General features: G+C 35.7%; 1 protein-coding gene and 1 long non-coding RNA gene across 6 annotated transcripts in view; one reads left to right on the top strand and one right to left on the bottom strand.

Annotated features, from left to right (window-relative positions):
* Nucleotides 1-25,026, top strand: part of ASXL3 (ASXL transcriptional regulator 3) — a 174,004-nt gene that overhangs the window by 3,724 nt on the left and 145,254 nt on the right. For 3 of the 5 annotated variants that reach the window (XM_054671752.2, XM_054671751.2, XM_063795577.1), the window contains exon 1: nucleotides 20,460-24,286. The exons of the other annotated variants lie outside the window; for them this stretch is intronic. The gene's annotated coding sequence lies outside the window, so the exon portion shown is untranslated. Of the gene's footprint in view, nucleotides 1-20,459; nucleotides 24,287-25,026 lie in introns of those variants that run through there. 5 annotated transcript variants of the gene reach the window in all.
* Nucleotides 1,881-24,217, bottom strand: LOC107969469 (uncharacterized). The gene is made up of 4 exons (XR_001711299.4): nucleotides 24,025-24,217; nucleotides 9,280-9,449; nucleotides 2,729-2,815; nucleotides 1,881-2,015 (listed from the first exon to the last, which is right to left on the bottom strand). It is a non-coding gene; the product is annotated as an uncharacterized LOC107969469 (long non-coding RNA).

The following is a 25,026-nucleotide window of genomic DNA, read 5'->3' on the forward strand; positions in this document are numbered from 1 at the left end:
ATTTTGTTTTAGATACAGATGCAGCTATCAAGCTGTATCATTTTCCTCAAAGAAGTATGTAATGCTTGTATGTGTTAGGCTTGCTTAGTGTATGAAAGAAGGAATGGTGGTACAATTTGCCTGTGTTTTCAGGAATGCAGTGATTATTAACAGGCTGCCATTTTAAAACAGTAATACCACATCTTTTTTTCCCCTTCTTTTTTCTTCTGCCCTGCATCAGTTGCAGAAATTTCAGGCTTTAGTCTCCTCCCCTCCCCCACAGCCTTCTGCAGTTGTAGTTGTGTTACTTTGCGCATTGCCATTTAATATGGAGTCTGCTCCCAAACCAGATGCATTTTCATCTGTTTTATCTGCTCTTCTAAGGTTGTAGAGTCTCAGAGGATCCCACAGTCACATGGAAGTATCTTCTGTCTTAATATTTGTAGACCACAATAAGAATAAAAATCAAAACCATAACTCATGTCGAGCTGGGGCTTTGACTTTAATCCTTTTGACTTTTATCTCAAGTCTTCATTCTGTTACTATAAATACAGTTTAAACCATTGTGAAACGATCTTCATGCTTCTTTGTAAAAAATGGGGATTTGACAGGACTTTGTTTTACAGCACTAAGGGGTTTCTTTGTTACTGGCTTAACACAGAACATACTGTTATTTATATATTTATTCTAGGTTAATTCTTTTTTTGACATGCAAAAATATTGCTTTGAGAAGTGCTTTTTGATATCTTCATCACTTTGTTCTATAGGGAATGCTGCTTTTAAGATAATAGTTCAATGTATTAATTTGTTCCCTGAGTTTCCTTTTATTTGTTTTATTCCTTACAATCTTTGTTTAGTCTCAGTGACACCTGAAAATAAATCTTAACTATTTCAATAGCTTTGTGCTTGGTAACATGGCTGATTTATTTACTTGTAGTTTAGATACATGTACACAGATAATGAACATCAGTTTGTTGGTTGGTTTTTTCTGTGTGTGTGTGTGTGTGTGTGTGTTTTTCTTGGTAGTTCAAGGTGACCTTTGGGTAAAAATTTTTTAATGACAAATTCACCTCATTGTTGGAAGAAAACAGGCACATAACCTTTTACGACACAGCAGGGTTACTGAAGGTTTTAAGTAAATTAAAATTTGGTAAATCATATTGTGTTAAAAATTAATCTACACTGAACAAAAGATTCACACAGATTTCCTTTAATTAATAGAGGAAATATTATGCATTACATTCTAAATAAACTGTTAGGGTTTATTTATGCAATACATTACATTCTAAATAAACTGTTAGGATTTCTATAAAATAAAGCTGAATGGTATTGTAGCTGTTAAAATTTTTAAAAAGCAATTCATAATTGTGTAATTTACTGGTTGCCTTGCCTTTTGTCTTTGTATTTGGGAAATAAATATAATTTTTTAGGAGTGATAAGCATGGTGATAGGGGAGGGCGTGTGTACTGCCTTTGACATTTTCTCACTGTGTTAATGGTACTTTGATTTCAGGTTATAATCAGGTATTCTTAAGAGTTGAAGAATTTTGACGTGTGATTTGGGTCACTCCAAAGGTACACAAGAGCGTAATTGACAATGCAGTTGGATCATGAGCCTGGCTAATATAGTTTTGCAAATGTAGTTTTATTTTTAATCACTAAAATTTCAGTTGGTTTGATTCAGCTCTTTTCTGTGGTCTGCACATAGCATCATTTCTTTATATCTATATCTCATCACCTTTTCTTTCAAACATGGAACCTAAATTTCTGTTTTACAGTTTGAAAGATAAAAAAGAGTTTAATGATCTCTATGCCTATTTAGAAAGAAAATGAGTTTCAAGCTGGATAAAAATGTACTTGAAAGAATGAGTAATGTGAACTTAGACCTGGTGTTTAGGTTGTTAATTTTTTATTTCCTGCCGACATTAAGTTTTTCTATTTTTTTTGACAAATTCATGGGTAACAGATGATTTCTTAGATGCCAGAAATGAACTATTTTCTTGGTGTACTGTGGCTTTTAGACTTGTAGAGTTGTACCTGGAAGGGAATTTCACCACAGAAAAGTTAACTGATAGAGGAATTGAATTCAACATTTAATAATGTAATAATTTTTAAACTTCAATGAAATGCACTGGAAAAGTGAAATATGGCCCCTAAACACTTTGTAGGCTCCTACGTATATGATTCAGATGCTGTTGAGGATACAAAGATACATCCTTAAGCCGTATAAAGTTTGGTAGAGGAACAAGAAAAAGTGGAGGATGACTGAGCTGACACCATCTGTAGGTGACACATGAGTGATCAAGCAGGTGCTCATTTACAGATTTACAAAAGGGAAAAGCTATGTGGTATGTGGTGATTGTGGAATGCTCAATGGATTAGGTGAAACTTGGTTTGGCCTTGAAATATGAGTAAGTTTAAGCAGGTGAAGAGAGAGCATTCTAAGAAGAGAGAACAACATGGACAGAGGTGAGGTGCAGGCAAGAGGATAGGTTCAGGGGGTGATGAGTGGAGGAATCTAGAAATACCAGAAGACTTGGGGGGGCATAGGCACTGGGACAGAATTGAAAATGTAATTGCGATCAGATTGGGGAGGGATTTAAAGCCATTTTAATATTCAGTGAGTTTTACTATGGGGCTGTTGTAGTTAGGTGGTAATAGAAAGGGAATTAAAGACTCACCCCCTATTCTCCCCGCACACACAAAGAAGCACAAAACAAAATGAATATCACTTATGTTATAAGTCTTACGATATGTATTTGTACAGTGATGGGGGGTGCACCAGTGAGTGGTCTGAAGCTGTTTCTGAATGTTTTCATTACTTGATACTAAAGAATCTGAAAACAAATGAAATGATACAGTTTAATTCTGTCTCATGTTCTTTACCAAATGAGGCAAAGTGAAAAAAAAATCAGTAAATTATATACATTACATTTGTATAAGACTTACATAGAGCACTCTGTTCCCTAAAATACCCTCTTGAGATTAGTCAGTAGCTAGGACTATCCCAGTAACTGTCTCTGAGAGTGGTTTAATGATACACCCAATATCATCATCCTGTCTATAAAAGCAAGGCTGGGACAATATATATATATGTATGTCTGTGCATGCACACACATACACATACACATTTTATATTTATATGTTGTGTATATATGTGTGTGTGTGTATGTGTGTCTGTATGTGTGTGTGTATACTTTTTTTTTTCTATGTAACCTGTCATTTTTTAAAAAAACAATATGGGTGTTTAAAGTGATGTGAATTTAATTGATCTGTTGCATGGAAGCGTAGGGAGGGCCCAAGCCTATGTCATACTTATTCCCTGCCTTTTGGATTGCCTACATATGTATTCTCCTCCTTCAGTCCCTTCCTCTCACTCTGTCTTCCTCCTTCCTTCCCTCTTTTCCTTCTGACATTCTGCTTGAAATTATTATCTTCTTTTACATTTTAAACTTTTCCTTTAAAGCTCATCAGTGGCAGATCCTGGCTCCTTCCTGATAGGGCCAGGAGGAGGGGCATCTGTATACAACCACTTTCAGCTATTTGCCAGCACTGAGTGCCTTGATTGTTCTGCTTTTGTCCCTGCACAGTTGGTAGCTGCCAAAATCTAGCCCTGACGGAAACTTTCCCTGAAGAGCCCTTGGGGAACAAATAGAAACATTATATGATTAACCACGTTGTTTTCATTATTAAACAAATCTACATAAAGGGGTAGCAATTAACAGCTTTATCAGTCTGAACTTAGACACCTACCTCTCCTCTTCCCTCAGTATTCCCACTTGAAGTAGTAACAATTAACTGTTGCTGGTTTTAATGTCAGCAACTGACAACACTAAATTGGGAATAGGCACGTCTCCTGGTTGATTGACATATAGCCCTCTGACACATTCTTATGTAGTTTTAAGGCAAATTTATGCCCTGGGGTTAGCGCCAAAGGGCTTGTCAGAACATTGCCTTTAATAGCTGAAATATATAACTTAAATGACATCCAAGACCTTAGCTTTGGAGGAACTTTTAGAATCTGAGGAATTCTCCAAGGCGGTGCAATTTAGACTCAGTGGACAGGCTTAGGAATTGTAAGATTTTCCTAAATATATGCATGTATAATTTATGATACAATTATTATTGCTTTATTTTGCATATATGTAGCATAAATTAGTCCAGAGAAAACTAGATTATGATTTTTTAAAACAATTGCACAATTGGTATTTTTGGCAAGTACACGTATTCCATTATTCTTTATGCATCTGTTGATTTAAAAAAATCAAAGTCAATCATAATTATTTATGACTTATAGAAGGCAATAGGATGGACCATCCTTTATTCAGAAGGTGAATGGCATTTCTAAGATACTATTAACCATAATGTATTAGAACCTATTTTAATAAATTTCAGTAAATAGAAACTGAAATTGGATCTTTGGGTTTGTTTTCCAGCTCAGTCATAGAGAGTCTTGATACAGTGAGGCTGTTGTTTATTCTCCATTTTTTTAATGTCAAAATAAATTACTACATATGTAATCTTTACATACATCAAATCCTTGTTGACATAGCCCCAGAACTAAGTCACTGTCTGGAACATCAGGACTCTTTGTGACCTTCCACTCCCACCACCACCCCACATGTGCACACAACAAATAAACCCTTATTTTAACAAGTATATACAAGAAAATTGCCTTCCTTTTTTTAAAAAAAAAGTATTATGTCTTCAAAACCTTGCAGTTAGAAATTGTTGTAATATTTTTCTTCTTCATTTCTTGTCTCTCTCATTTGTAAATCTTAGATATTTAATTAATGTTTAAAAATCAGATTTCTTGATAGCTTCATTTCTCTTTCCATCACTTTTAATTCTTTCCTGCTCACTTGAGTGTCCCCTTCTCTCAGTTGCCCCTTTAGTGTTGGTGTATTTCAGGATGTTTCCTCCCCCTCCTCTTTATTCTCATTGCCCCACACCCTTGGCCAGCTTGCCTAGCCCAATGTCAAGTCTTCTCTGATGAGGATGTCAGCCCTGATCTTTCCCCTGAATTTTAGAATTTTGTTAATAATTCCTTTTGTCTGTCTTCATGTATTGTGGATATTTCAAATGAAATTTATCCAGTTCATTTAAACATTTATTAGATACTTTCAACAATTGTGTCGTACATTGGGCAAAGAAGAATGTGACAGTGTGCCTGTCTATTAGGGGGTTATCTATATGTCCCTAAGCACATGGTGTCCAGAGAAAGTGGTAGAGTCTGTCTTCCAAGTATAGCTCACATTTAACTCCTCCTCTATTCATTCACTACATCTTACTTAGTTCTGACCTTCCAAATAGTTGTGTCTCTAACCTCTTTTCCAAATCTTACTGAAGCTGTAGTTATTTTTCAAGAACAGATATAATTTTACTGAATCATTCCTGTTTAAAACGTTTGTGATTACTTTTAACCAAAAGTACCCCAGGCCGTAAGAAGCCCTTTTCAAAACTGACAGCACTGTTTTAAAGTGATATATCATTGAATTTTCTAATAATAAGCAGAATTTAGCATGTTTTATTTGTTATACACCACACAACCCCTGCAATCTTGTAGCAATTTCTACAGCCTTAAATTTATGTTATTTTCTTTTAAAACAAATCAAACTAGTTATTTTTAACATTAGTTAATTGATTACATTTATCAGCTTATTTAATCAACTTCTCTGTTCAACTTTCTTATATCACACTCCCTCTTTCTAAATTGCTTTTCACAGCTTTATAATTTTTATGTGAAAGTCTTTGGATAGCAAATATTCTTAGTTTTTGTATGGTGAAATGTTTTTGTTTTGCCTTCACCTTTAAAAATATGTTTTAATTAAACTTTTTAACTTTGAGATACAGACTCACATGAAGTTGTAAAAGTTAGAAAATAAAAGGATGAATAGATGGTCACATATCTTCTCCCTGTCATTCTTACTCTCTCCTGAAATCCTTACTATCCTCAAAAAATTGAATCTGAATACAGTCAAGATTGGGTACAAAAATAATTAAAAGCCACCCTTTTGAAGCAGTATCCACTGAATTTGTAGATTACAATTAAAAAAAAAAAAGGAGAAACTTAGTAGGAAAAAACAAAAAGATCACATATTACCCTCACCTTTGAATGGTAATTTAGCTAGTTATAAAAGTCGGCTGATTATTTTTTATCCTTAGTACTTTGGAAATGTTCATTTGTCATATCCATGAGTTAAATTGTTATTCTTAAAGAGGTATAATATACATTTTGTATCTGATAGTTGCTACATGTTCTCTTTATTTTTGAAGTTGTACAGTTTTAATACTCTGTCTTAATGTTTATGGGTGGACTTATCTTTATTCTACTTAGTGTGTGTGTGTGTATATATATATATATTTGCTTTAAAATGTGGATCATGCTGTGGTTTATAACCTATTGATTGCATTTGATCACTGTTAGTCTATGAATTATTTGAAGTATTTTAAGATTTCCCTTAACATCTAGCAGATCGTTATCTAGCTTATGGGTTGGGGATGATACAAGAACAATGGGGAAAGGACTCCCTTAATCCTGTACATGATGCAGTGCTGAATGTATTGGTTTTATTATTCAGAATTATGGACTGCAAGCAACAGAACACAGCTCCTCCTAATTTAAGTAGAAAAGGAGCAGGTTTTTTTTTTTTTTGGAGGTCATAAAGTATTTCATATAATCAAAAAGGATCTGGAGAATGAGGCCTGATAAATAGGGATCAATAGAGGCTGGGCAGTGAAAACACATAGACAAGGTCATGCTTCAAGAATAGCCTAGTTGGAATATTGCTGTGGGCACTAATATCATCAATAATAGTCACCACCATGACTCCATGCTTATTGCATGAGACACTGCCATTGTTCCCAGTGTGTCATGAATAGTCTCGTAATTTGCTGTCTTTGCACCCCATGTTGAAGATTAAAATACACATTCAGGAGAATCAAATTGGCAGACTCTAGGTCCCATGTCTGTACCTTAGGTGCCAGAGAGCGATGATAAAGTATATATGGCCCCTTCAACTCCTGTAGTGAAATATCTCCATTTGCATTTTCATAGCAACAATGAAGTCCACAACATTAAAGCTGAATGCCCTATCTCTTTCCCACTCCCATCAAGTCTTCCCCTCCTTTCTTTCATTTCCCAGTAAAGCCACCACCATTTCCACATTTGTTCAAGCCACAAACCCTCTTGTCAGTGTTATACATTCTTATATTTTTTTCTTATACCCAGTAAATCACTGACTTCTGCCACCTTCATCTTTTTTCTTCTACTCTTCATATCCTTGTTTTTAAATACTACAGTTATACATCCATTTCCACTGTCATTTACCTTAATTCAGGCTGTTATATGGGTTATGGAGACAGTGTAGATTAATGATGGTCCTAAGAGTCAGGCAGATTTGAGTTTGGGTCCAAAGTCTGCCACTTACTATGTGTTTGACCTTGAGAAAGTTACATAACATCTCTCAATTTTATTTCTATTGTCTAATAAAGGAATAATAATATCTACCTTAAAGAGTGGTTGGAATATTTAAATAAGATAATGTGTGTAGCGTAGTTTTGTGTCTGACGTTATAAGATGCCAGTTAATGTTAGTATTTGGTAGCTTCCATCTTATGAAGTTCCTGCAACAACTTTGTAATTTGTTTCACTGACTCTAGACTTGCCTTCACTGAGAATGATTCTTTTTGCATTTATAATCACTTATTTAAAAGTGAAACTGGTTCATGGTACCCGCTTTGAGTCTAAGTACTGTAGGAAATAGACGGCATTACCTTGAAGGGGTGATTGAAGAAAGGGCACAGTAAAAGAAAAGAACAGGATATAGTGAGAGAAAAAAGGCTTGTTCTGACTTTCAAATCAAGATAACTATTGTCTAGTACATTGATTACAACACAGATTGGAAATGTTTGCAAAGTAAATAATCTCCTTTATATGTGCTAGTAAACTATTCTTAAACTTAGTGTCATAGCCTCCTTTTAAGAGTATAGGAATTTTATATGATGGAATAACCTTAGTATATCAATCATAATAAAATTATTACTAAAGCACAGTAATACCTTTATCACTAATTAATAAAAATAGCAATAAGAACTAATAATGATTGGGTACTTACGTGCTTCATGCTGAACTAAACTTGTTATATGCATTATATTGCTTAATCCTGTGAGTAAACTTAGGAGACATTTTATAATATTATTCACATTTGTCAAATGAAGAAATTGAGATTTAGAGTGTGTATTAGTTGAGTTTCTCCCGGTTACAAGTGAAACAAATTTAACTCAAATTAGTTTAAGGAAAAAGGCTCACATAACTGAGAAATCCAGGAATGAACTTCAGTTCTAGGTGAGGTAGGGACTTAGAGAATGTCGTCAAGGTATTTGCTTTCTATGTTTTTTTTTTTTTTTTTTGCTTTGTCTTTTTCTTGGCTTCATGGTGTAGGCAGGATTCTATTCAGGTATTGGACAAGGTAAGATGGCCACTGGCACAACCTACGTGTGTTGTCCAACCTTAGCCATGACAGCCTAAAGACAATCTCAGTCTCTTTTCTCCTCCCCAGCCCATATCTCTCTCTTATTTTCTAAGTGCCAATGCCAAAGAAGATTTTACTTTATCCTTGCTTGGCTGATATGCCCATTCCTGCACCAACAGCAATTGCCAAGATCAGGTATCACGATTGATTGCTACACAAGGATCATGTAGAGAAGAGGAAAATTACAAAAAAGCACCAATAAAAGGCAGATGGAAAGTATGCTGGAAAAACAAATTATAAATGACATTGCCTTTGCTGTATAGACGGTGAATTAACTTGCTTAGCTAGTAAGTTGTGGAGGACTGTTTCTAGTCTGGGTCTGCCTGACTTTAGACCTTAAGTGTTCTAATGCAGGTACTCTTCATTCATTACTTCTGGTATTATTTTTATAATATTTATTTTACACTAAATATATGTTAAAGCTCAGGCATCCATTACAAAGAACCTAAATATCTCTTTGGTCTGTTTCTACTGAAACCTACTTTCCTGATTTAGAAGCTAGAAGTTACCATGGATGATTTCTGTTCTATTTTCCCCCACAGACTAGTTTCTTTATGGTTATATAGGAATAGTCTATATATAATATTTATAATATAGTTTGACACAATTTAGGATCCAAGTACTATTTAGATCTTAACACACTAAAATATACATTTCTTCGTGAAGCTTCCAGGTACCTTCTGGATGAAAGTAAATATTTTTATTCACTGTCTAAAATGCCCAAGAAGAACCTTTATTGATTATAATCCTTAGATGGTATTAACTTACCGAAGAGAACAAATGTTTCTTCTCCATGGAATGAATCTTCACTCATTTTCTGAATATTGAGATTAGGTCAGCATCAGATAATGATTCCTTATTTCATGTAGGAATTTATGGACATCACAGTCTTATTGCTGCCATTTGCTGTTTATTCATTTGACAACATTTCTCCTTTCCTAGAGCCCAAATGAATCAAATATAGTGTTTCAGAAATTTTTTTCTCTCCTTCTCCCTCTTTTTTAACGCATTTTACTTAGCTTTGTGGAAATTTATTTCTACTTTTTCAGCTTGGAAAGTGGATGGTTCTGAGAATTGATGTTTTTCATGCTCTGTCCTGGGCAGAGTTGCTACTATTTAAAGAGAATACACATTTAGTCTGGATCCACCAGGATCTTTAGTGAGCGAATGAGAAAAAGAAACATGCTATTGAATATAAACAAAAATATTATCTCCTATTCTCATCCTTTCTCCAATTTTTATTTCTTTGTCATTTTTTGCTAATGCTCTGTTTACAAACCAAGTTCCAGTAACTAAATAGGAATAGATGGACTGTCAGCAGGAAAAAGAAAAATGAATGCATAAATCTAGATATTGCATTTCCTTTCGATCTTCTAATGACACTACTTTTTTTTTTTTTCTTTTTTAAACGAAGTCTTTCTCTGTCACCCAGGCTGGAGTGCAGTGGCGCGATCTCGGCTCACTGCAAGCTCTGCCTCCTGGGTTCACACCCTTCTCTTGCCTCAGCCTCCCAAGTAGCTGAGACTACAGGTGCCCACCACGACGCCCAGCTACTTTTTTGTATTTTTAGTAGAGATGGGGTTTCACCATGTTAGCCAGGATGTTCTCGATCTCCTGACCTCATGATCCGCCTGCCTCAGCCTCCCAAAGTGCTGGGATTACAGGCAACACTACTTTTTTTTTTTTTTTGGAATTCACTATTTTCTGAGCTCAACTTCATAGTAGGAAATGAACTCATGAAAGTTAAACACATTTTTCCTTTGGTTAAAATCTTTAGTGGAGAATGAAATCCTTAATCAGGGGAGTCTACCCTCTCCTATCTTTGTATGAAATTTTATCTTTTATCTTCTTGGTGCTAGGTGCTAGTCGTAGGCAGTTCAGATGGGGAAAGCAAATCTAAGCACATGAAAGGTATCATCTAGAGAAATGGGTGATGGGGAAACAAATAATAGGACTTTAATAAAACAGTGTTTGAAGTTTTTTCATGTGTGTTTGTATGTACATGTTTATATTAAATAGAATCTACAAAGAAAAAAGTCTTCTAAGTTATTTAAATAAAAATCTTTCTCTGTCTTTAATACATGAGCAAGTAGATATTACCTCATAAGCATTAGGTTGTTGGACAGTTTTTTCATTTTTCCTCCTTAGGGACATGTGGTGGCATCATACTTCTTTGCTGCCTTGAATTAGGCATAACCGTTTTTGTTTTGTTACCTCTCACTTGCAGCTTTTGAGGGTCACTATTTTATTCACTTTATTTCTTTTCTGGTTGTATTGATCGCAGAAGCCGGTGACAAGATGGAATTTCAGTTAAGTTGGTTCTTGGCTGGAAATGTAGATGTTAGTGAGAAATAAGCATTTGTTTCAATCTGCTGAGATTTTGGGGTTGATTTTTACTGTCGCATATCTCTGCCTATCCTGACAGAGTCAATCTTTGTAAGAAAAACAGGTGTTTTTATTCCAGGCCACCCTTTACTTTTGTTTATGAGGCACTAAAATATATAATTACATGCTTCAGAGATCTGTTAGGAAAACAAGGTTAAGTTCCTTTGTGTTTTTTTCCTTCTCCATTACATTAAATTGATTTGTAAAATCTTCCTTTCCAGTATTTGTATTTTGTTATTTTAAACTTGTAAAACCAGTAAAAAATTTTTCATTACAAGGGAAATCTTTTTGTATTCCGTCTTAAGATAATCTTGTTTATATTTTGCCTAATAAAATAACTGCCTTTTCTCCCACTTGTCTACTGAGGAGGAAAGTTTTTTAACCAGAGAGAGTAGAACAATCGTTGTAAACAAGGAATTGAATCCCAAGATTGTTGAAAAGATAGAGAAAGGGCACCTGGACATTTTAAATGAGTTCAGGTTCCCAAGTTGAGACAAACTGTGTTTCATTGAAAAAGGTATGGCCAGATTTCCACACCACTGAGAAGGGGAAAGCAGACACTGTAACAATACTTCTTTCTTTCTTCGTTTCTTTTCTTTTCTTTCTCCCCCTATGCCCACCTTTTTTTTTTTTTTTTTTTTTTTTTGGCCTACGGGAGTGCTGGGAGAGAAGTACCCCCACCAGCAGATTATATTTCCCAGCCTGTCTGTCTCAGAGATTCCAGTCTATGTTTCCCATCCATTGAGGGCTCAGTTACCCTCGGGCTGTTTCCCACCAGTTTCCACTCTTCCTTAGATATCCCATGCAGAAACTCCTGGCAGCTCACAGATTCCCCATTGAGCCCAACCCCTTCATGTAGGAAAAGGGGGAAAAATGAAGAAAACTGGTCTTGAAAGCCCGCAGACTTTCATACCACAAGGAATGTGTTGACCACATGCATCTTAAACCAGACGAGCGATGTTTGTCCAGTCCTTCAACTTACTGATATTCAGCCATATCTGTTTCATGCTGTAAATTAAAACCTCAAAACCAGGAGGTTTTTCCCAATCCTTCTCACAAACAGGGATTAAGTTGTAAATACACAGTCGCTTACATATTAAATTGTATTTTGTTTATGGCATAATTTATCTGCAGGAGACATTGATTTTCACAGCAAATTCCTTTATCTTTAAAATTTTCAGCCTATATATGGGTATGCAGCCACTGAAATATTATTATAGGTGAGGCTACCTCTGAATTGCTAAGGTCACAAAACAAAATCTCCCATCTTTTTGTTTTAATTTCCCATAAAATAAAAGATATTTTACATTTATATCCCCTATTACTGGAACACCTACAGATTATCCAGATGTTTGTATTATTATATGTCCTCCATACCTGATGGCAGGCATAGTTATCTTTTAAACCTGAAGGCAGGGGTAATTAACAACACTCTCAAAACTTTTTCTGTAGATAGCTTGCATTGAGAAGACGGATTCCTTGTGGGCTTAAATCCTACTGTCTGCAGTTGACCGAATATAAGAGAACAACATCTGGCCTAATTTATCTTTAGGCAAAATTTAATAATGCTGAATGGCAACCTCTGGGAAAAATCTAAGTAAGACTTGTTGTGAGTCCTAATTTAGGGTTGGCTAAAGGTAACTCTTACTTTGTATTTCTTTTTTCAAAGGGATGGGTATTTTGATCACATGAAAGTTAATAATTTTTCTTCCTTCTGTCATCAAAATGTGATATTACAGTATAATGAGCTCCCAACCTGGTTGTAAGCAGAACTCAGCTTGTAAAATCAGGACTAAGGAAGGCTAGGAAGCAACAGGGACTATCTGATTTCATGCAGAATCTTTTGTTGGCAAAGGCAAGTTTTAATATTCCATTGACTTCTCAAAGAGATCCAACCCCTATTTCATACCAACAAACATTGGCTGATTGAAACCAGTCCTGCTTGCTTATAAATACACCTTAATTCCTCTAGCACATAGTTTAAGAAGCAAGACCAGAAATGAGGAGTAAACTGGGGAGGGTTGGAAAACTGGGGTAATATTAAGGTAGGTAGTACATCAAGAAGCATGTAGAAATATTTGCCCTGAATTCGTTTAGCATAAATCTTTATATATATATATATAAATGGGGTCTCACTATGTTGACCAGGCTGGTCTCTCATACTCCTGACCTCAAGTGATCCTCCCATCTTGGCCTCCTAAAGTGCTGGGATTACAGGCATGAACCACCATGCCTGGCCTATTGAGCACAAATCTTGATGCAGATATTTTAATTACATCATAATTGAGTATAGTAAATCAGGCTGGGAGTTCTTTGAGTTGGTTTGTAGTATAAACCATTATGGTAAATATTTATGCATGACTCAAATTGGAAACAGGAACACACATTTTGCTTAAGTCTACTGGTCTGTAGAAAGCCTGTGGTCTAAACTCTAAACTCTTAGGATACCTGCTTCATATTTTTAAAATGTTAGTCCTATTTTTGAAGCCTTGGAATCAGGAATTTCTTCACCTATTACTCATCAAAGTTCTAGGTAAATAACTTTTACCGCTAGAATTATGTATAACTTTGCCCGTGGACTCCCATTGTTGTAAAATGTTTATTTTTTTAGATATTACTTCTGGATGGATCAAGTGCATATTTAACAAAGAAATACACCCTGCTTCTCAGAATTTTTGTTTATTAAGAGTTTGCATTGCCAGTGATGAGGTTTTAGAAATTGCTATCTTTCTGTTAATCTAAAGGAAGCAGATAAGTTAGCATCTGACTTAAAAGCATTTATTATATATCCTGTATCTTTTTAAAATATCCTATGAAAGGAATAAACTATAGGCTCAATAATTAGTATAATGAACACATTGGTCATGAAACTTTGGTCATCTAACCAATTTAATGAAAAGGATAATTTATTGGAAGACTCATAAGTTAGAAGCCATTGCAGCAAAATGGGAGGTTCTAGGTAATACTTGGAAAGTAAGAATGAAAGTAACTAGGACTCTCCCATCCTCTCTCTGCACAGTATGCTTATTTTCTGAGCCTGGCTCACATGCCTACGAACATAGCTTCCAGCAAATCTCAGGCTCTCCTCACATAGTATCATTACCATAAAGTAATCAAGATGTGTTTTCTTGAGTTTTAGGGTTGTACATCCTGGAGAAGATTAATGATTGGCTCTCCCTGTGTCCCCAACTCCAGCCATCCCTCCTTCCCATCCTTAATAGGAAGCTCTTCAGGAATTGCTTCTTCCTGAAGGAATATGACAGGAATATGTCAGCTTCAGGAATGTAACAGCTTCCATTCAAATCAAAATGAGAAAGGGCATTCTTTGGAAGAAGGAAGTAGGGAATAGTAAACTGAGTACATCAATTCTTTCTTGTCAATTCATTGTCTTCTTTTTTTTTTCATTAGGCAAGTATTACACACCTACATGTGCTAGTTACTGGAAATATAGCAGCAAACACATACCAAGATAACAATTCCATAGAATCTGAATTATAAAACCACCACTAGAAACAGGGTAGGCAGCGGTCATTTCTATGTAGAGTAGATTAGCATTTTGAATGAATATGAAAGAAGACATATAGCTTAGTTCCTTCCTTTCATTTTAAATCTATTTCTAAGTAAATTAGATGCTTGCCACCCTCCCTTCCCCCACTGTAGTAAGCCAGAGAGTAAATGTCTCCAGCGATGGTAATGGCAAATTTTATTGTATTTCATTTTAGTGTATGTGTGTGCTTGGTAAATATTTGTTAACTAAATGGATTATTGAGGTGGTGGTGGTGGTGTCCATCTATAGTCAGGAGAAAAGAATTACTATTAACTGTGACAAAATAAACATCATTGTTATTCAACATTTAAGTAGGCAGAATCAAATAATTTCATATAACAAAGTCATTTTATACGATTATCTAAAGATATATTTTACAACTAATTTCTTCTGGCAGATACATCTGGATGCTGTGTCATTTCAGACTAGTTTGTGGGAATAACATTGAATAATTTTTCTGACTCAGATTGAATGATGAGTAATGTTTGCTTTGGAAAAATTTCAGTCTTCCTGTATTTTATTTTCTTCACTATGATTACAGTATAAGGCATGTAACTGTTTCTGTTATTGGTTGAGTATTCATATTTGTTTTGTTTTTGAGCTGACCTTCTTTCTCTCTCTGTTTCATTCATTCATTCATTTACTCATTTTGAGACAGGGTCTGGCTCTGTTACCCAGGCTGGAGTGCAGTGGCATGATCTTGGCTCACTGCAATCTCCACCTCTCAGACTCAAAAGATCCTTCCACCTTAGCCTCCTAAGTAGCTGGGACTAGCACGTGCCACCACGCCTGGCTAATTTTTTTTATCTTTTTGTAGAGACCAGGGTTTCACCATGTTGACCAGGCTGATCTCGAACTCCTGAGCTCAAGCGATCTGCCCGCCTTGGCCTCCCAGTGTGCTAGGATTACAGACGTGAGCCACTGCGCCTAGCCTTGAGCTGACTTTTAAATCAGCTGTTAACAACTATATAACTTATATAATACATGCATAAGTCATATAAATTACATAATATGTAGAGTCTCCAGGGTTACAATTATTAACGCTAATATTTTTATATGGCGGGGATGTGGGTGGGACTTTGTGGTGTACATGTATATGTACACCACAGACACTGGAATATATGCATCCTCTCTATGTATTTTTCTTCAACATGTTTATTTTTACTTACCACTTTCTCATGGACATCCTCCCATGTCAGTACATATTTTCTTATTTCTTACCTTATTCTTTCTATTATTTTATGGTATGTATGTACCTTCATTTATTTAACCATCTCCCTCTTAGACTACGTCTCATTATTTTGGAGTCATAATCTCATATAATGCTTCATTGTACATGCAGGATAGGCTGTGGATTTTTGTAAGAAAAATACCTAAAGGTAGATGAAGTTCAGTAAGTGAGACTGCCTACCTTTTACATTTTAATAGTACTGTTAAATTACCCTCCAAGTGAGATTTTACCATTTGATACAAGGCAGTATATTGTGATGGTGAAACACTTGGACAAGGAGGCATGGATTTGAATCCCAGTTCTGCTTCTTACCTGGGAATAACCTGGTATAAGTGAATTAAAAGTGAATTAATGTATTGGTGTCTCAGTTCTCTCATCTACAAAAAAAAAAAAAAAAAAAAAAAAAAAAAAAACCAAAAAACAAACAAAACAAATCTACCTGAGTGATTGTGAAATTAAATGTCTTAACAGAAGTCAAGTTCTTAGAAAAATGCCTAGCCTATTTTGATTACGAAATGCTTTCTAGCATTATGTATTAGCTGCTCTTATTAACACCAGCATCTTATATGGATTCCCAAGATTTAAAACTTTAGGGTCTTGACTGATTGCTGCTTTTCACGTTATCCTGCAGGGAATGCTGGGTATCCCTGTTGTCTGTTTCCATAAGGACAGGGGTTTAGTATTCATATGTAGGCAAAAATATACACTAAGAACCTTAATTTTCATAATATCGTATTAATCCTACATCTGCAAATATTGTTTTCAGACTTGTTATATATCTATCTATACTAGTAGTAGTAAAATATAAACCCCAAATTGTTAGAGTATCTAATCTTGATTTAATCATATTAGATCTTGGGAAGATTCTACTTTAATTATTTCATCTAATATTCTCATTTATATTTTTGTGTTATGTTTAGATTTTTATGGGAGGTTCTATAACAAAACTTATTATATGTCCCATGTTTGCTTTTACTTAGCCCTCCTTGTAAATATTGTCCATTGCCCCCCAGTGCCTCTGTATAAAAATGTCTATGTGAGACACTTCTCTTAGTTTAGAAATAAGAAAGCGTTTATCTGCTCTGACAAACTCATGTTTCTTTCATTCAGCTAATGAGAGTTAACTAATGTCTGCCTCTACATTTTAACTGCCATAAAATTGGGACAATGTTCAAGATCAAAGTCACAGCAACTTTATCATCGGGCATGATTTCTCATTTTTGAAGCATTTCACTGGATTAGTCTCTTTTAAACTAGTGCAAGTTTCTTTCAAGGAGATGTGATAAGAAAAGTTACATGAGATAAGTTATCTGGGATAAGAAATGATGACATAGGAACCTCGATGACAAGACACTGTAAGAATCTGCAGGTATGACCAGGAGGTATTGTGGATAACCATGGGAATAATCATGGAGAACAGGAGAGCAGTTGTCCAAAGGCCTGGGTTCAGATCTTCGTTCTCCCACTTTCTAGCTGTGTAACACTGGGCAAATTAAATTAACTCCTTTGTATCTTCATTAATTCATCTGTCATTTATAAAATGAGGGGGACAATAGGCCCTATGTGATAGGGTTGTTAAAAGTATTAAATGAACTCATATGCATGTTAGAATAATGCTTAATGCAGAGTAACTGCATTTTAAAAAAGAGAAGAGAAAAATTTTTAATTATAGATTGTTGAGCTTCATCTCAACCTTCAGTACAATACAAGAGTGTATTGTTAAACAGATGACTGTAAGCATATAGAAGCGGAAGATCATATCCCTGGAAGGCATTATGGATTCTCTAATTCATGTCAAACTAAATTAATTTATTTTTGATAGGATTATTAGACTTATACATCAGGAAGATGCATATGTTAGAGCTAAATTTCAGCCAGTCATTTGATATGTCTGTTTATTGTAAAACTCATTCATAAATGATGGACACTTATAAACTGGGTGGTAGTATAATTAAATGAATTTGTAGTGGATTGAACATGTATAGATAGTATATAGATTGAGTAATCGGTATCAGTCTGAAAAGAGATCCCAGTGGCAGCCACAACAGTTTGTTTTCCATTGCTTTGTTTAGCTCTGTCATGAATAACTTGGAGGAATAAGTCAAAATCATGCTTGTCAAATAGGTGGCCAATAAAATAAGGGAAACCGAGCAATTGGAAAACAATGGGGATTACAAAAGAACTTTGTAAGCTTGAGAAAATAATATGTAACTAAAAGATAAAATTTACTTGAGATCACAGTGTCCTTTTTTGCAGCAGGTTTTTTTGGGGCATGTAGAAATCCAGTGGAGGAGATTTCTGGGATGAGTTTAGCTGTTACTTTCAATAATCAGCTATTTGGCACTAATAAGATTTCAGAGCCTAAATAACTGGATTAAACAAACACTAGTGCATTAAAACAAAGATATGCTTATGCCTGGCAAGTTTGGAAAACACACCACAGAGCTGTGGGTGCAATTTCAGAAGCAAATATTGAAAGATCTGGAACTTTTAGTTGAGTGACAATGTGAGGTGGCTGCTGAAAAAAAGCACGTCATATTAGGTTAATGTAGTTACTGCAGATAGAAAAAAATGATTTTCCCATATTCTATTTGGATCAAGCTACAGTTAAAATATTTATCAATTTTTAGCTCATTTATTTTAATGAGTGTAGTTCTTAAATGTATTTTAAAAGTGACACTGGAAAACTCAAGAATGTTCAGAGAAGGATGATTTGGGTGACTGTGTTTGCAAACTATTTTATATGAAGATTGATGAAGAAACTAAGGATCTATTAGTCTGGAAACAAAGGGAGACTTGGTCTGAATAGTGTTTAAAAATATGTGGCAACGTATTTTGTGTATAACTTATTGAATCCCATAATTGTAAACTTATATAACACAACTGCCTTTTGACCTTACATGATAAAACAGTGTTTGTAATTTAACATTAAATAATTATTGTTATATTCAAAGGCAAAAACTAGGATTACTTGATAGAAATGAAAGGAAAGCATAATGTTTACTTGAAGTACTGAAAAAACTTTTTAATAGTTACTAAGCTCTTTTTTTTTTTTTTTTTTTTTTTTTTTTTGAGACAGAGTCTCGCTCTGTCACCCAGGCTGGAGTGCAGTGGCGCGATCTCGGCTCACTGCAAGCTCCGCCTCCCGGGTTCACGCCATTCTCCTGCCTCAGCCTCCCGAGTAGCTGGGACTACAGGCGCCCGCTACCACGCCCGGCTAATTTTTTGTATTTTTAGTAGAGACGGGGTTTCACCGTGTTAGCCAGGATGGTCTCGATCTCCTGACCTCGTGATCCACCCGCCTCGGCCTCCCAAAGTGCTGGGATTACAGGCGTGAGCCACCGCGCCCGGCCAATAGTTACTAAGCTCTTAAGAGAATAGACTGCCTGCAAATTTCTGTAGTAGGAAGATTTCTCTGTTTTTTGTTAAGAGAAGTTTTACTTTGTAAAACAAGTTTTACATATCATTATTTAAACAATTATTCTTTTCTTACTTTTTCTTAGAACATTGTGTAAATTCTGAGTGTCTGCCACTTTGTTTTCTTTCTGTGTGAAAAAGGAATGCGAAGTGTTTTAAATGATTAGAAACTTACTGAGATCCAGAAAAGTTGCCAAAATCCTGCAGGAAATTAGAATTCACTTCTCAAGTGCATAGAATTTCATCTGCAAATTCAGGGAATGACCACTTTGTTTGAAACTCCAAAAACCATTTCTTTCAGCTGTGCTCAGGTTTTATGACCCTGGGCAACTGAAGTATGTTGCTATAAAACAGAATTTCCTTCTCATGAATATTCTATGATACCATATATCATGATTGCTTGAAAGTTTCAGTATATGTTGTTGGAAGTAAGTTGTTACTGTTGATATTCTATATTTTTGATTTGTAACAAGCAAAACAAGATAATTGGTCCTTTAGTATGCTCTTCTTCCTAGTCATCTGAACAGTATCTAAAAGCATGCCATGAGGAAACCAGGCACAGTATGGTGCAGGCTTTCCTGTGCCTCATTGGTGGAATACGTTTGGAATTGGTCAGGCAACGAGGGATGAGAATATGTGGCTAGTCTGATTTGTAGTAACTAGTGAAGTTTACTTAGGAAATCTCAGACCACATTTAATTCCTATGATTTTCTGGTAGCGCTCTTTGTATTGAAAAAAATCTGTGTTTCTAGGCTGTGTTCAAAGGGGCCAGCTTTTTTTTTTCAGCCAATAATATTAGCTACTATTTATTAACACTCATTGCTGTAGGCAGTCATTTGGCTCATTGGAATAATAAGTGCTTTATATTCATTATCTCATTTAATCCTCACAATATTTTTGTGAGTAAGGAAGAGAAGAAATTATGACTCAGAGATTTCTGATGTCTTATCTAACATCAGACATCTAGTGAGTAGGGATTCCTGGTTCATCTGATTCCAGAGCTCACAACCTTCATTATTATTCTATAAAAAGTTCCAAATATAGAATGACTCAAAACATTCCCCCAAATTAACTTGGTCTTTGTTTATTGGAGCCTATTTAGTAGTGCTACAATTTGGAGATATAGATGTGAATGAGGACCAAGGCCCAGGATTACATGAGGTTTACAGTGAGCAGGAAGAATATCATTAAACAAGATAACACTAATTAATGACAATTTTGACAGGTCCTATACCAAGGGAATGTATTGTTTAAACCACTATCTGAGAATTTAAGTAAATATCTGATTGTATATATATATATATATACATATATATATATATATATATATAGTTTGTTTGTTTTGAGACAGGGTGTTGCACTGTCATCCAGGCTGGAGTGCCGTGTTGCAATCACTGCTCACTGCAGCCTCAATTTCCTAGGCTGAAGCAATCCTTCTGCCTCAGCCTACCAAGTAGCTGGGACTATAGGCACACACCACTATGCCTTGCTTATTGTTATTTATTTATTTTTATTTTTTTAGAGACAGGGTCTCACTGTGTTTCCCAGGTTGGTCTCGAACTCCTGGGCTCAAACGATCTGCATACCTGAGCCTCCCAAATTGTTGAGATTACAGGCATGAGCCACCACGTCTGGGCTGATTGTTCTTAAGTGTGAAATTGCTGAACTGGGGTTTGTGAGAGCGATGATACCTTGACTTATGATAATCTAACTAATGCCTGATTATCTGAGGTGGAAGTTTCATCCGGAAACTGTTCCCCCCTGCCATGCTATGGAAAAATTGTCTTCCATGAAACCAGTCCCTGGTGCCAAAAAGGTAGGGGACAGCTATACAATAGCATATAATTTTACCATAAAGTACATTTAAATAGAATAGAAAATTGTTAGTATCATCTTTAACCCTTCATCCAGCAGCCACATATGCTGGGAGTGAAGAACAACCTAATTGAGCTGTGAATACTGGGCATTTGCTGAGGTGCTGTCACTTTTGATGTAATTTATTTTCTCATCTGAAGGCTATCAGTAATCCAAGTTCATGTTTCATCAAAATGACATGGACCTTTGAGGTTTTCAAGAGTAGTAGAAATAAGGAATGTTAAACGCATTAATTCTAAGTCTTTTGTAATAATGGAAAGCCCCCAGAGAGGACTTAGCACATAGGAGTTGTCTAATAAATATTAGCTGCTCTTATTATACTTAAACATTGTCATCAGTATCGTAATGCATACAGGTCCTGTTCATCTAGTCACTAGCCTAATGGCCTTGAGCCAATTCAGCTTTGTACATCTCAGAGAATGTTAATAATACTTCTCTATGCATCTCACTGAGTTGTTTTGAGGATCAAATAAAATAACATATGTTGTGTGAAGCAAATGAAATAAAATATGTTGTATAAAAGTCATCTGTAATTGTAAAGAGGTATATAATGGTTTATTGTTGTTATAACCCCAAAATCGTTTACCTTGGACATGAGGCCCTAAACATCTGAACACTTTAATGAACTGCCAGTATTGATTGAGGGAAGATGACACATTAATGTTAGAAAAAGGGAGAAAGCCTGGTCACTGATACCCACTTAGAATTCCACAAATGTAGACATCTATCATTGAAATGGTACTTAAATTGTAGGGATTATTTTTTATTTTGCCGTCAAATAAGTAAGCTCTCTCAGAAAGTTTTATTTTGGGCCAGAAGGGCGAAAATTTTAACCTTTAAGTGAACACTGGTCTAATGTGTTTATCTTAGAGATACTTAGAATGAGTTTTCTCTTTGAGAGACACCAAGGAATTCTTGAGTAAGCCTTAATATGCTTGAGCCAGTGTTCCTGGGCCAGAAAGGTACTTAAGGACCAAAGCTAACACATAGAAAATTGCATTCTTAACTTGGCCCTAAATGATTTGGCAAATCATCTCTCTTTCCTTTAATTATATTGCAGGTATTACAGGTCCTTTTTTGCAATTTTTTTCTCCCCATACTAGGACGTGTAGTAGTCTAGGGGAGGAAATTTCTGGAATGAGACTATCTTGCCTCAAAACTGTATGAAAGTATATGTCTTTGAGATAGGCCCTGATAGAGTTAGTTAGATAAGAAGGTGGAATGTAATGGTATGTTTGCTAGCTCTGTACATCTGTTTACCTCCTGTGAAAAATAGATCCACCACTAGGAAGGCAGCTAGTTGTGTGTATGCTTTGTGCACCAGCCGTGGAGAGTCCCGTTTGTGGAGAGCAATGTTGAATTTGAAACCTTTCATGGAGTAGAAGTGAAGAAAAAAGAAAGTAGCTGGGAATTGAAACGACTTCAGTACATGAGAGATGCAAGACATCTCAGAGGTTGAGTTAAGTAAGATCACAAATATAGTTTTAACACAAGAGAACAATTTGTTTTACAAAGAAAGAAAGGACATTTTATGTAAAAATTGAGCACTGTTTCAGAATCTGATTTGTGAAGAGACAGTGATATGTGGCCAGTGGTTTGTAATTACAATCTTCCTGGCAGTGCTAGTTCCAATAATTCTAGCTACAGATATTCTTAGCGAAACTCAGCAGTTTTAGGGGACTGTTTTTGAGGAAATGAATTGTAAAGTGCTCAGATTTTCAGCAAAAATTTTTTTGAAATGGACTAAGAAAGATTAATTGTTAGCCAATATAAATAATGTAGGAAAGATAAAGCATACAGTTATTATAAAGGAGAAGCAATTCACAATATTTGTAGAAAACATGATTGTATACTCTGTGCTATTAAAACTATTAACTCAATTAACTATTCATATAGATAATAATTACCCTGATTTAGTGGCTTTTATATGTATTAGCAATAGAACGTGGGACTATTACATGAAAAAAGTATATTCAAAGTTGCAACTGAAAATATAAAATAATAGAAAGCTTATTACAGGTTACAAAATAAATCTTAAGTGGAATGATGTATAAAATTCCTCGGAATTTAATTAGATGTTTCGTTGAATTCCAATCTCAATTTCATCTGGAAAAAATAAAGTGAATAATTAGAAACTTAAGAAGGAGTAATGAGAGCAGTGTCCTGTTCAGAGAGTGAAGTATAATATTACAGCAATTAAAACAGTGTAGTGTTGGCTCAGCAATTGATGGAAAGATCAGTGGAACCTAGTGGGACCCCTGGACAAAGCCCCCCAAGGACAGCGTTATGCAGTTTCTTCTGGAGACTCTTAAAATTCCCAGAAGTGCCGTTAGCCATTAGAGGGAGTAAGTGTGGGGGTCCAAGCTCTCTCATCTCCAGCTCAACATGAACAGCTCTGCATTTGTGTGTTTTATATATTGGGTTCCCACATTTATATTTAGGTTTCACATTTTGAAACGTTTTTATTGCCCTACTACTAACATATGGTAGAGGATGCCTCACTAGCCAATGTGTGGCATATGAAACAAATTATGTTGGGGAAATAAGGCTTACTGTGGGGAGGAGGGGGCAGATGTTAATATTTCACTTTAGCAAAAAATATGAATTCGAGATGAATTAAAAAATAAGTACTTGAAAGAAATACTTGTAGGTATTTGCATGCTCTCTGGATAAAAGGAATTTCTAAACATTAAAGAAGTTAATGGAAAAGCCTGATGAATAGTTGCTTGTGTAACAATAAATAAAACAGATCTCCCACCAAAACATCCAAAATGTAAGCAACAAAAAGACCAGGTAGTGCCTTATGGTCAAGAGATTGTTGGGGCAATGGACAGTTAGTCTAAGGTTTGGGTCTGGTAGCTTAAGATGCCTTTGTGCTCTGACTGTGGCTTGCCCCACTCAGTGTATTAGAGTATGGCTGTCTGTGAGTCTGATTCATGTCTCTGCCATGTGTCACATTATTTTGATGGCATCAATGTTTTGTTCTGTGAAGACAATTTCTCCTTATCTTTTGTTCTATTAATGTTTACACAGCTCAATCAATAAAGCTTGTTCATACCCAGGAACCTCTCCTTCTCTCTGTTCTCTGTCTTGCAGGAATTGAGGGTGGCTTCTGGTGTTTTGTGTGGCTTCATCATTTCCTTCCTGCCTCTCATCCACTTCATGATGTAATTCTTGGCACTTTTACTTCCTTTGTAGAGTAGGATGTGATGTCATAGAGAAGGGGACAGGGCTATCCAAATTCTCTCAATTGCTGGGAGGAGCTGCCCAGGTGTGCTGAGGGGCCTGTACTCAGGAAGAGAAACAGGGAATCCTCCACAGTGAGTAACCCCAATTTCCAGTGCGCCCAAATTTCCATTTAAACATTGTCTAGTACACTAGAGTTTCTTCTTTGGCCCTTTCTAGATTTAATCAGTTTGCCTTTAGACATTCCCAGTTCAGCTCAATTTTCCTCCTTTCTCACCCTCCTCCTATCTGTCTCCTCTTTCCCCATCGTATGCCTTTCCCTCCAGTTGCCCTCTTCCTTGCTTGCTTCCTGTGTGTCTGTGTCTATTGACCTCCTGCCCATATCTTTTATGAGAGACCCGTTGCCTTTCATTTGAGGCAGTGCCCACACTATATATAGTCCATGTGAACACAGCATCTCCTTTCAGTAATTCATAATTATGTACTGTTCTACTTACAGTTCTTATTTTAAAACTTCTGTCAGCTTTTTGTTTTCATATCAGCTTCTTCCTCTTTTCCCTGTGCTCTTCTACTCTTTCCTCCTTTACAGCTCTATTATGCAGTTTCCTTATTGCCTTTTTTCCAATATATTTATACTCCTCTTCCCTAAACAACTTTGCCTATGTTTCTGTTTCCCCTTTTCCAGTGTTCAGTTCACCTCTACAGTGTCCTCTTCTGCAAGGACCATTTTCCTTCCTTCCCGTTCACATACTCGTTGCCATACCCTTGTTGTAGTGTGGCTCATATTTCTGTATTCTTTTAATAATTTATAACATGAGTAAGGAAGGGGCTGATCAGGATTGGGAAAAAGGAGGAAATTTCCTGGGAACTAGAA

This window comes from Pan troglodytes, chromosome 17 (genome assembly GCF_028858775.2).
Source record: "Pan troglodytes isolate AG18354 chromosome 17, NHGRI_mPanTro3-v2.0_pri, whole genome shotgun sequence".
NCBI lineage: Eukaryota > Metazoa > Chordata > Mammalia > Primates > Hominidae > Pan > Pan troglodytes.